Source organism: Sminthopsis crassicaudata, chromosome 2 (genome assembly GCF_048593235.1).
Source record: "Sminthopsis crassicaudata isolate SCR6 chromosome 2, ASM4859323v1, whole genome shotgun sequence".
Classification (NCBI taxonomy): Eukaryota; Metazoa; Chordata; class Mammalia; order Dasyuromorphia; family Dasyuridae; genus Sminthopsis; species Sminthopsis crassicaudata.
In genome coordinates, this window is record NC_133618.1 from 670,445,427 (window position 1) to 670,458,380 (window position 12,954).

The window sequence follows — 12,954 nt, forward strand, 5'->3', positions numbered from 1 at the left end:
CTTGCTTTTCTGTTTTCACTTTCTCTTCCCTCCCCTTGCTTTTCAGTATTTAGGATGCAAAAGTCTTTCAGAAGTTTCCATTTTCCACAGGTTGGTCATAGTTTCTATAAATTGTGAAATCCCTGAGGTCTCTAAAGAAAAATCATAGCCAGGTTCTCGGAAATCAGCTCCTCAAAGCCGTGGGTCATGGTACAAATGTCTGTGAAGGATGACTTCAAAAGCATATTAAGATTCCCCCAAATCAATCAAAAAAATAAAACCCAGTTCTGTTTCCTTCTCTCTGGTTTGAAGGCTGGTCCAGAGCTGATGCTCCTAGCAAATGCACCCGGTATCGTGGCTGGTTTCCCAGCTAGACGGTGCATGGACACATGGATTCATGGCTCCCAAAGCCTGCCTCGTCAAACAAGCACCTTGGACTCGTGTCAGTGGCAAAAAAATAAAAAGCTTCCCTGGGTCTTACTAGTGAATGTGAGCTTCCCAAAATATTTGCTTGCTGGAGGCTCGGGTATTTTTAGAAAGGATAGGAAGGCATATGGATGAAGGGGATCCTCCCACTTACCCAAGCCAGGGCAGGGAGGCATTTAGCTGTCTCACAAGACAGATGGCTTCCAATGTGACCAGTGCCCTTCACTACTGTACAGACCTTGAAGGGACTATTGAAAGCACCCATTTCTAGACCATGGTAGGTTTTAGAAGATCTTGCTCACTGTGACTCCATGAAGAAGAGACTCTACATACTATTGCGCCCTGCTTTACAGCCGAGGAAACGGAGCAGACGTGACTTTTCTAAAGTTAGATCTGGGATTAAAATTTTGACTCCCGATCGTTTAGGCTAATCCTGAGAAAATACTGAGACAGAGGAGCTCAAGAGGAGACTCAGCTGGCTTTTTGACTTTCTAAATCCTAATCATCCTTTCACATTTACACAGATTATTCTAAGGTTTGATCCCTGGGACTGTATTTTTGGAAATTAAGAACTCCTTTACTTGCAAAGGATAAAATGGGAACATTCGGTGCAATGGGTGAGGTAGGCAGATAGAAGGAGTATTATCTCCATTGTACAGAGGATGAAATGGGGGCTAGGGGTTAGAGAGCTTGCCCGAGGTCACACAGTCAGTCAGTGTCAAAGGGAAGGCTCAAGCAGAAGCCATGAACATACATTTTTTTTCACCTGTATGGATTTTATGAGGAAGTCAAGCCTATGGCCTAGTAAAAGGCATCCCCAAATGCAGAATGACCTGGGAATGTTGGCTTTGGCGTGGCTAATGATTTGTTCTTGCTTGTCAACTCCATTGTACAGAAAGGGAAACTGAGGTCCAAATGGGGAAATGGGCCCTGGGCAATGACTTGGTCCCTCATCTTTATAGCAAAGGTCAAAGGTTTACATTCTTGCTGGGACAATAATATCTGACTCCTCGTACTAAGATGGGATTACTTTGCCGTGATGGAATCTGGGCGACAAATGGACATTTCTGGCATTCCAGATGACTGTATTTTTGGAAAATTGCAGGCTCTCTCACTTTAAAAGGGAAAAAAATGGTAGCACCCGGTCCAACAGATGCACAGACAAACTAGTTGGGGGTATCCAAAGACTCCCCTTGATCGGGACCGCATGCATGCAATCAGGAATTTCCTAGATGACTAGAGTCAGAATCCTTCCTGGTGGTAGTGTTTAGTATTCACCTTATATGGTTTCTGGGAGATATACTACTCTGAATGTGATATTAACTATGGTGAGAAAAGACTCAGTAAATGCATTCAGTAGGACGCAGACCGAATAATAGAAGTGGTTTAATGTCTACACGGTACTATTACAATGTAATGACTAGGAGAAGGATAGAAACAGCTGAGTAGTGCAATGTATAAAGTGCAGGGCTGGGACCGGGGAGATCTGAGTTCAAATCCAGCCTCTGACATTTACTAGCTGTGTGACTTCTGGCAAATCATTTAAACTTGTTTTGCCTCAGTTTCCTTAGCTCTAAAATTAGGATAATAACATCACCTACCTTGCAGGGTTTTGTGAATATGAAATGAAATAATATCTAAAATAGGCTGGTATGAAGGAAATAGTACTAGAGAGAAAAGAGATAAACTTGAGACCTCATTTTAGACTCAGTTTCTTAATCTATAAAATGGGGGTAATAATTCGGGAGGGCTAAATTAGTCATGTATTTACAAAGTGCTTTGTAAAGTGTAAAGTTTTAGAGAGATGTTAACTCTTATTGGTACAATGATGATCATTTGAAGTTAATTTTTCCCCATTTGGATTTTTTGTTATTGTTTCCTAAAAAGCCTCAAGGTCCACTCAGATTTTTGATTCCTCTTCCCATATTCTCTATGATATGGAACATTTACACTTGCTAACATAAAGTCTTTGCCAGTTCCTTCAGTTACTCTATCTTTTGGCTTCTTCATCCATAAAAAGAAGGGCTAGCTGACTCCTAAAATCCCTTCCTGTTACTGACCCTAGTGAAAATGGGGAGTGACTTTAATCCTACTCCCCCCCTTATTTTTTTGTTTTAGAAAAGTTAAGTGATTTGCTGAAGGGGCAGAGCTGACATTTGGACTCTTTGCATCTCATACTCACTGCACCTGGCTCTTCCCTCTAGAGCCAATAACCACCAGGCTAATGGCTCTTCCATTTTTGTATGTGACAGTCCTTCAAACTACCGTGGTACCCCCTTCCTCCACCCCCCAAATCTTTCCAGGATGAACATCCACACTCCTTCTCTTCTCTATCCTTCCCACTTCAGTCTGATCATGAGTTACGGGGTACTGAAGGAGGCCCAGGTTCGTAAATGTTTTTTATACTAGAGGAAAGACTAGCATTTGCATTACAGTTCCTACTCTGGTAAAAATGCCACAACAAAGCACCAGGAGGGCAAAAGGGAGATGTTCCTCTTGCCTCATTTCAGGTTGCCCTTCCTCTTGTGTAGTCAACCAGAAGTCTGTTCTAATGGTCTTCTGGAGACACAGGGAAGATAAGACTTCTCCACAGTATCAACATTTAAAGGCCTTTGCCATGTGTTCCTTTGGGGCTCATCTGTTCTTGGAAATAATCATGTCTCCTTTCAGCACAATGCTTCCTAAGGGGGCAAAAAAACCTCACAGTAGGACTGCAAGTATGTGTATTAAAGTCCAGCTGATAGAGCATTGGGCAGGATGGAGTCAGGAAGAACAGAGTAGAAATCCAGCCTTTGATACTTACTAGGTCTTTGACTCTGAACAAGTCACTGCTCTGAGAATTAGCTTTTCCATCTGTAAAATGGGGATAATAACAGCATCTGCTTCACAAGGATGTGAGGAACTAATGAAGTTTATATATACAAAGCCCTTTGTAATCCTTAAAATGTTTTGTAGTTATGAACTGTACTTATTGGGGCAGAAGTTAGCTCTTGACCACTAGCCAATGGGACAGAGTGACTTTTAGCTGGTCGACGTATTTCTTCTCTGTAGAGATCATGTAATAAAAAGAGAACCACAATGATTTGGGTACACGTGTTGCTCTCTCCTGGTGATCCTGCATATCTGACTGCTCCTCAGTCTCTTTTCTGGAATTATCATCTCTGCCCTGTTCCACTGCTGGGGGTTGTCCCTCATTACCACATTACCTCATTACCATTACCTGAGCTTGCTTCTTTTCTCCCTCTGAGCTCTTTCACTTAGTGATCCCATCACTTCTCGTGGCTTTAATGATCCTCTTTTTGCAGATGATTCCCAACTCCAGCACTAAATCTCCTGAACTCCAGACCCAGATCACCAACTTCTAATTAAATGTTTAAAACTGGATAATCTAGGGAACTCAAACCTAAAATGTCCAACATAGAGCTCATTGTCTTTCCTCTAAAACACAGAATCATCTAAACTCTCAGTGACACCATTTTCCTTCTTATCTCCCAGATTTACTCCCTCAGCACCATTCTGGACTCCCCATTTTCACTCTTATATAGTCAGAAAGTTACCAATCTTATTATATCTACCTTCAGAACATTTCTCACACTCATCCTCTTCTTTTTTCCCATGTGGCGGTTGTCCCATTTCTCTTTTGGATCATTAAATTACCCTCCTAATCTCAAAGGACTAGCCTAGCCCATCTTCCATAGGCCATCCAAAAAGATTTCCCTCAGTTTCAGGTCTGACCACTTAGTCCCTTACTCATAAACTCCACTGTCGTTCCCAAAGTTCCTTTAGCCCTAGATAGAAACTCCTTTGACTTGTAAAGTCTTTTAAAACTTTTCTTCAATTGGTTTCCCAACTTCAATATATATACATATATATTGTCTATATTATATATTGTGCTACATGTTATATTGCATACATCTATTGTATTATATTGCATATATATTATATTAATAATAGATGTATTATATTGTACATTATTATATTAATAATAGACATATTATATTGTATATATGTTATATTAATAATAGATGTATTATATTGTACATTATTATATTAATAATAGACATATTATATTGTATATATTATATTAATAATAGATGTATTATATTGTATATTATTATATTAATAATAGACATATTATATTGTATATATATTATGTATTGTATTATATGTTATGTTGCATATATCTATTGTATTATATTATATATAATATATTAATAATGGATGCATTATATTGTACATTATATTAATAGATGTATTATATTGTATATATATTATATATTGTGTCATATGTTATATTGCATACACCTATTATATTATATTGTATATATTATATTAATAATAGATGTATTACATTGTACATTATTATATTAACAATAGACATATTATATTGTATATATATCATGTATTGTGTTAAATGCTATGTTGCATACATCTATTGTATTATATTATACATAATATATTAATAATGAATGTATTATATTGTATATATATTATATATTGTGTCATGTTATATTGCATACATCTATTGTATTATATTGTATATATTATATTAATAATAGATGCATTGCATTGTACATTATTATATTAACAATAGACATATTATATTGTATATATATTATATTAATAATAAATGTATTATATGGTACATTATTATATTAATAATAGACATATTATATTGTATATATATTATGTATTGTGTTATATGCTATGTTGCATACATCTATTGTATTACATTATATATAACATATTAATAATGGGTGTATTATATTGTACATTATATTAATAATAGATGTATTATATTGTACATTATTATATTAATAACAGACATATTATATTGTATATATATTATGTGTTGTGTTATGTTATATTGCATACATCTATTGTATTGTATTATATATATTATATTAATAATAGATGTATTATATTGTACATTGTATTAATAATATATGCATTACATTGTATATATTATATTATTGATCAATATTATATATATATATGTGTGTGTGTATATATATATGTATATATATATATATATAATACAATACACAACATAATACAATAGATTGTATTGTATAATAAAATAGATTGTAAGGCCTATTGGCTAATAGGTCTTAATAGGGCATTGATTAAGCATGTACTGTATGCCAGGGTACAAAAAAAGGCAAAGATAATTTCTGCCCTTAAGGAGTTTACAACTGAGTGGATTCTAATTCTTATAACTCTTCCTCCCAAACTCCTCATCTTTAACTGCGGTGTATTTACTTGCATTTATTCACTTGATATTTATACTTTGCATGTTTATAGATGTGCTTGCCTCTCCTATTATAATTTAAGTACCTTGAAGATGGGAAATGTTCCCTTCTTTGTATTTCTATCCTCAGGGTCCAACGTGGCAAATGGCAAGTAGTGGGAGCTTAACCAATATTTGTTCACTGATTGACTTCCAGATGCTTTCTATGTACATTAAGCAAAGTGAATCCAGAAACTAAACTAATGGTCTGTGTGATTTTGGCCAAACCTCAGCTGTTTAAAGTACTCAGGTAACTGCTTAGACTATTTCACTCGGAGCGTGAAGTTGCAGGGTTTCATACTTCCCCAGAGAGATTCTCCATTTCACAGAAGTCAAACAGTTCTAGGAAGCCTGGGGTCAGGTACAAATGAGTCCTCCCAAATCCTGCTCCATTGGTGGCCTTGGGGGCCATGAAAGTGGTTATAGGTAGCACTCAGCCTTATCCAGGGCTATCTGTCATTTCCCTTAACTAGCCTCGTTTGAGTTTATTCACAGCATTCAGGGCTATAACAGTTCATGATATAGTGAGATTCAGATGGAAGAAGCAAAAAGAATTCCAGATTGGAGGGATTTGAACAGAATGATAAGATATTATGTTTAGAACTGGAAAGACTTTACAGGGACCTGAGGCACTGATATGCTAATCTACATGCAGCTCAAAAGTGGCTGTTAGGAAGCAACTAAAGACTTGATTCCAAATCCATTGCTCTAGCCACTGAACTACCCAGCTGACTTGGTCTGATTAGACAGTAGAAGTGTCTGACCCTGAGCAATACTGACAAACAGATACCCTTTTAGCTGAAATGATTCTGAAATGAATATCATTTTTTCTACTGTGTTATATTGGTGGAGTCCATTTATCTCTCTCATCCTCCCTCAAATTGCTGCAAATGTGTACTTTAATAAAATCTTTCTCTTGGATGCTCTAAGTGTGACTTTACCATAATTAAGTTTTGAAATGGAACCAATTATATTACCTGCCTCTCCAAAATCGGATCCTGTTCTAAATTCCCCCTTCTGCTATGGGCATCAGCTTTGCAAGCTCTGGGTCCTTCTTTTTTATTATTTTTAAATAGCTTTTTATTTTTCCAAATACACACAAAAGATAGTTTCCAACATTCACCTCTGCAAATATTGGGTTTCAATTTTTTTTTCTCCTCTCTCTCCCCTGCTCCCCTCTGAGTCCTTCTTAACACTTCCCTATCCTATCCCTTCTTGTTCTGCTTGTCCCTGTCCCATCCAATCAGTTGCCAAATCTTCTCAATTCTATCTCCATAAACTCTCAATCCAATCCTTTTTCTTAACTCATGTGTGCGCTGAGTCTCTTCACCCCAAACTTGAACTACTGCAATGATATCTTAATTGGACTCTTGCCTCTATTCTCTTGCCTCTATTGGACTCCCCGACCAACTCTCATTCAGTTGTCAAACCAGTATTCTTTTTTTTTTTTCCCCCCTGAGGCTGGGGTTAAGTGACTTGCCCAGGGTCACACAGCTAGGAAGTGTTAAATGTCTGAGACCACATTTGGACTCGGGTCCTCCTGAATTCAAGGCTGGTGCTCTCTCCACTGCGCCCCCTAGCTGCCCCCTCAAACCAGTATTCTTAAGATAGGTCACCCTCCTACCAAAAATCTTCAGGGATTCCCCATGACTCCTCATCATGACTTTTAAAATCCATCCAAATCTGGCTTCCACCCATCTCTCCAGCTTTTTATTTGCTAACTCTCCTATCACACTCTCTCTATTCTGAATTAGTTAACGAGGCATTCCATATACATGACATTTATCCTCCACTTCCACGTTCTTCTATAGTCGATTCCTCCAGCATTAAATTCACTCTCTCGTCACCTCTTCCTCTCAGATTCTCCAGACTCATTTAAATCACAGTTCACTGCTGCCTCCAAAAGGAGATCTTCTTCTTTTTTTTTTTAAACCCAGCTTCACTCCCTAGTTATTAGTATTCTTTCTCTCTTGAAAATACTTTGTATATACTTTATACTTATTTATTTGTGTCCAGATCATATTCTCTCTTTCCCCAAGAAGATATAAACTTCTTGAGGGCAGATCTTTTTCCAATCTGTTTCTTTATTTCTGCCTTGCCAAGCATGGTGTCTGGCCCATATATGCAACGGACAATGTTGATTCAAATTGAATTTGAATTTATCGCGAAATTGTCTAAATTAACTGACATCAAGCAATCAAAGAAAAGCCATTTTTCTTAAACACAATCAAAATAGGTCATTTATTTTATTTAGGATAAATGATGATTAAATAGTCTAGAGCTTACATTTTTTTGAGCTGAGCTATTTCATGCTGAAATGATAGTGTTTTACAAAATTAAAATTGAACTCAAATATCTATACAACAAGGAAGCAAAACAAAATCCAGAAACTCCACCATCCTCTCCAAATCCAAGGGGACCATAATCCTAAAAACATCAGAATATTTCTGCTTCTGATAACAGTAAATCATCACAATAAAAACAACACATTGGTGCCATCCATACTGCTCCTTGTCAATTCTAGCAGAAACATAAGAAACACCTAAGTTTGAGAATAGTTTAATAAAACGAGAGCCTGGGCTGTGTTGTAAACATTTCATTTTTGTCAATTTCCCCAGACAATGTAATCTCTTTTTCAGGGATTGAAAATAACCTGATTTCTCAGACCATATTTCAGAATCACAGTTTCTGGAGATATTGACTAGTTGTTTTTTTTTTTTTAAATAGAATCTTGGTTATGAAATAATTTCATTTATTTTTCAAACACTTTCCCTGGAGGAGATGCAGCTGAGAGGAAAACTCAGAAAAAATTGAATTTCTATCATTGATTGAATGCTAAGAAAGCTAACATTTTGAATTTAGAATATACATTTATTCTGAGAATTCAAAGCTTTCCTCACATTCAATTTATTCTTTTAGATTTTGTGAGAATAAGAAGAAAATGATTTTCACTCCCATTTTATAACTAAGGAAACTGACGCTAGAGTAACACATGATTAACAGAAAAAGAACTTGAATTTGAGCTTCCAAGTTAACCAGGACTCTTCCTTATCCCCTGCTTTTATGGGAATGTCCTTTTTATTTTCTTGTATTCATTTTTTACTCATTTGATTTAATGAAGCAATTATGGATTAGAGACAGTGTCACACAGTGGAAAGGAAGCTGGTCTCAAGGTCAGGAAGATAGGATACATGGACAGATTTATAGGTGGATGAATGGATAAATGGAGAGATGGATCTGTATCTATCTACTATCTATCTATCTATCTTTATGGTTAAATGGATAGATGATAATGATAGATGGATGGATGAATAGATAAATGGATGGATAGATAAATGTATGGATAGATAGGTGAAGGGATAAGTAAATGATAGGTAGATGACTAGATGGTTAGATAAATGGATGGATAGATGAATGGATTGATAGATTGCTGGATAGACAGGTAGATAAATGGAGGGGTGGATAGGTAGACAGACAAATAAATAGTACATTTAATATATTTTTACTATGTACCTGGCACTGTACCGAGTATTGAGAGACATAGACAAGTCACAAAAACCTTATACTCTAATATAAACAAAACAACACATAAAGAGAATTGAAAATCGAAAGAGAGAGAAATAGAAATGGTGGCTTCCTGCAAAGGCAGGGAATGTTTCAAATTTGTCTTCGTCTTCCCCAAATGGAGCATAGTGCTGGCACATGGGAGACCCAATGCTTTTCATTCTAGATTTCTGTTATTCTGTTTTCTCCTGATTCTCCTCCGACCTGTCTGATTGCTTCCAGTTTCCTTTGCTGTATCCTTACCAGGTGTCTGGGGCAGGGGAATACCCATAACCACAGTTTCCCCTAAGATCTGTCTGCCCATCCTAACCTCTTTCCTGACCTTCAGTTTCACAATTCCAACTGCTGAATGGACATCTTAAGTTTGGCACGTGAAAAATTAAATTCATTATCATTCACTCAAAGCCTTTTCTGCTTCCAAATTTCCTCCCGGTCCCCAGGTTCTCAAGCTAAGTTTCCACCTTGAATACTCATGGATAACCCCCCAATCAAACTGTTTGCCAAATCCTATCAATTCTAACTTTGCAATTTCTCCCATATAGCTCTTCTTTTCTTCTCCAATATCACTATCGCTGGGGGCAGCTAGGGGGTGCAGCGGATAGAGCACCAGCCTTGAATTCAGGAAGGACCCGAGTTCAAATCTGGTCTCAGACACTTAACACGTCCTAGCTGTGTGACCCTGGGCAAGTCACTTAACCCCAGCCTCAAAAAAAAAAAAATCAACAATATCACTATCACCTTGGCTGCTTCACTATGCTCCCGGACTATTTTAATACTTACAAAATTAAAGTAGTCTCTTTTCCACTCAGCAGCCAAAATGATCCATGGAGGCCAGATCAAATAAACCTCATCCAATAAACTCCAATGGTGATTAGAAAATCCCATTTGGCCTTTCAAATCCCTCATGACTTGGGCCCTTCCCGTCGTTCCAATGTTCTCATATTCCCCTCTATTCCATGTAGCCAGCAATCCAGGAATACTGACTTCCTTGTGGTTGTCGAACAAGATACTCCATCTTTCAGTTCCAAACCTTTGCATAGCTTGACTCCTATGCCTGATTTCTGCTTCCTGGCTTCCATTAAGTCTCAGCTAAAGTCATTTTATGGTCCCTCTTAATGATAATGCCTTCCCTCTGAGATAATTTACAAAGAGCTACATATGGCAATATATGTGCACATGTTTATATATGTATAATACACATAGACACACATTACACATACAAACCGTAGAGTACATATGCACAAAACAGTTATGTATACTAGACATGGAATATCACACATGTTTATGTCTATCTAAACATATAAATATTTGGTAAATATTCTACGTTGTCTCTCCTCCTCCAATAGAAAGCGAGTTCTTTGTGGACAGAAAGAACTGTGTCATCGCCTTTCTTTGTCATCTCATGACGTAGCACAGGGCCTGGCACATTGTAAGCCATTAAGAAATGCTTATAGACTGAGCAGCTAACTGGAAAGACTTGGGTTCCAGTTCTCTTTCTCACATATAATGATTGTCTGACGTTGGTTAAGTCAGTTAGATTCGCAGAACAGCTCTCTCCAAGGCTGATAGACTGAGAAGGTGCTTCTCTGACGGAGAGAGATTTCGCAGCAGTCCATGTGCACAGTGCTCAAATCACAGAACCGTCTTATCTAGTCCCAGATAATTAGATATTAATGTGTGGGTAGAGGAAAACGCGATGAGATTGTAGAGAGAGCCCTGGATTTGGATTTAGAGGGTTTGAGAGGGAATTCCAGGCCTGCCACTGTCAGGTCCAAGTCACTTCCTATATCCCAGGCACTCAGATTCCTGCTCTGCAGCTGAGAGATTGGGCTGAATGACTCCTACAGTCCCTTACAGCTTCAATTTTGATAACTTGACAAAGCCAGAAGAAGTCAACTCATCTTAAGCCAGGGCTTTTCCCAAACTGTCCTCTCCCTGTAGAATACTGGTTGCTCATGTGCAGAGGTGTTGGGCAGAGTTCATAGTACATTGTAGGGACTTAATAAGTGTTTGATGAATTAAATTGAGAAGCCTAGGCATGTTAGGGCTGGAAGGACGATCCCAATCCAAAAATTACAAAGTATTTCTTAGGCACTTAAGTGCCTCGTTAATGGCCGAGGCAGAAACAGTCCTTGCTCTCCTGGAACTCCCACTCTCATGGAGGAGACAACATGTAAATAGGCAGCCATGCACAAAGTAGATGGAGGATGAGGAAGGAAATAACTCTGGCTGAAGCCTTTCCTTTAAAGATGGGGAAACTAGGGGGCAGCTAGGTGGCTCAGTGGATAGAGCACCGGCTTTGAATTCAGGAGGACCCGAGTTCAAATCTGGTCTCAGACACGGAACATTTCCTAGCTGTGTGACCCTGGGCAAGTCACTTCACCCCAGCCTTAGGAAAAACAAAAAACAAAAAACAAACAAAAAAAATGGGGAAACTGAGAGGCAGTGCGGTGCAATGAATGGAAAGGCAGCCACGGACCCAGGGACTTCTTATTTTAGGTTCTTTTCGTTCCCTTTCTCACTGTGTGACAATCTCCCTCGCATCCCGAGGCCCAACCTTTCATGCTCTAGGCAGTTCTTTGGGATCGGAAGATGCTGACACACATTGTTGGAGCAAATTTCCATATCAAGAATTCCTTACACAAGCAAAATCATCAAAGGTCCAGAAAATAAGGCACAACTGCCAACAAAAGGCCGAAGGTCTGGAAAAGTTAATTACATAAGGCGGAGGTCACCCAGCAGGCCTATACCCAATAGTACCAGCACCTTGGTGCTTCTCAAACAAATGGAAATCCTCTCCCATTTCTGAACATTAAGAAATTAATGGAACACAACATTGGAAAAAACCGCTTTTTCCTGCTCTATTTTCTGCAAATAATGTGTGCTTGTTGTTGAATCAAGAGGAGATACAGGAGGGGAGATGGCAAACACAGCCACCGTAGAGAACTGTAACTGATGACAGCATATATGTAAGTGTGGGTATATATATCTATACACACACACACACACAAAAAAAAAACATCAGTACGTGTGCATGCACAAGCACATATAACATATGTAGATGCAGGGGACATATAACCTGTGCACACATGCATGCATGAGTGAACATGTATAGGCATGACACATGGACAAACATAACATGTGTTCATGCATGTACATGGGCACACATCAAAAGTGTATGCACTTATACATGGTGTAAAGAACAATCCATATGCATGTGCACACATAGCAGTGTGTATGCATGCAAGACACATATGACATTGAGAATGTGTGCACACAGATGCATACATGTGCATGTAAGCATGGGCACACATGGCATGTACACATGCACACAGACCCATACAGCATTGTGTGAATGTACAAATATGTGCACATATCATATGTATATATGCAAGGTACATATAGTGAAGGTCTACACGCAGAGATGCATGTATGAACTCAATGACATACATATGCACACAGTATACACACACATTGTGTGTACATGCATGCACATATCATTTGTATACATGCAAGGTACATATAGTGATGTGAATGTGTTCACACAGAGATGCATGCATGAACACACATGACATGCACACAATACACACAGCATTGTGAGCATTGCAGATGTATGCACATAACCTATGTATGCATTCAAAGTACATATAGCAACGTGAATGTGTGCACAGAGATACGTGCATGCACAACATGAT

General features: G+C 38.1%; 1 protein-coding gene across 2 annotated transcripts in view; it reads right to left on the reverse strand.

Moving 5' to 3' along the window:
* The window catches only part of PRKG1 (protein kinase cGMP-dependent 1), a 1,273,864-nt gene that overhangs the window by 57,475 nt on the left and 1,203,435 nt on the right, over positions 1 to 12,954 (reverse strand). The gene's annotated exons all lie outside the window — the stretch shown is intronic.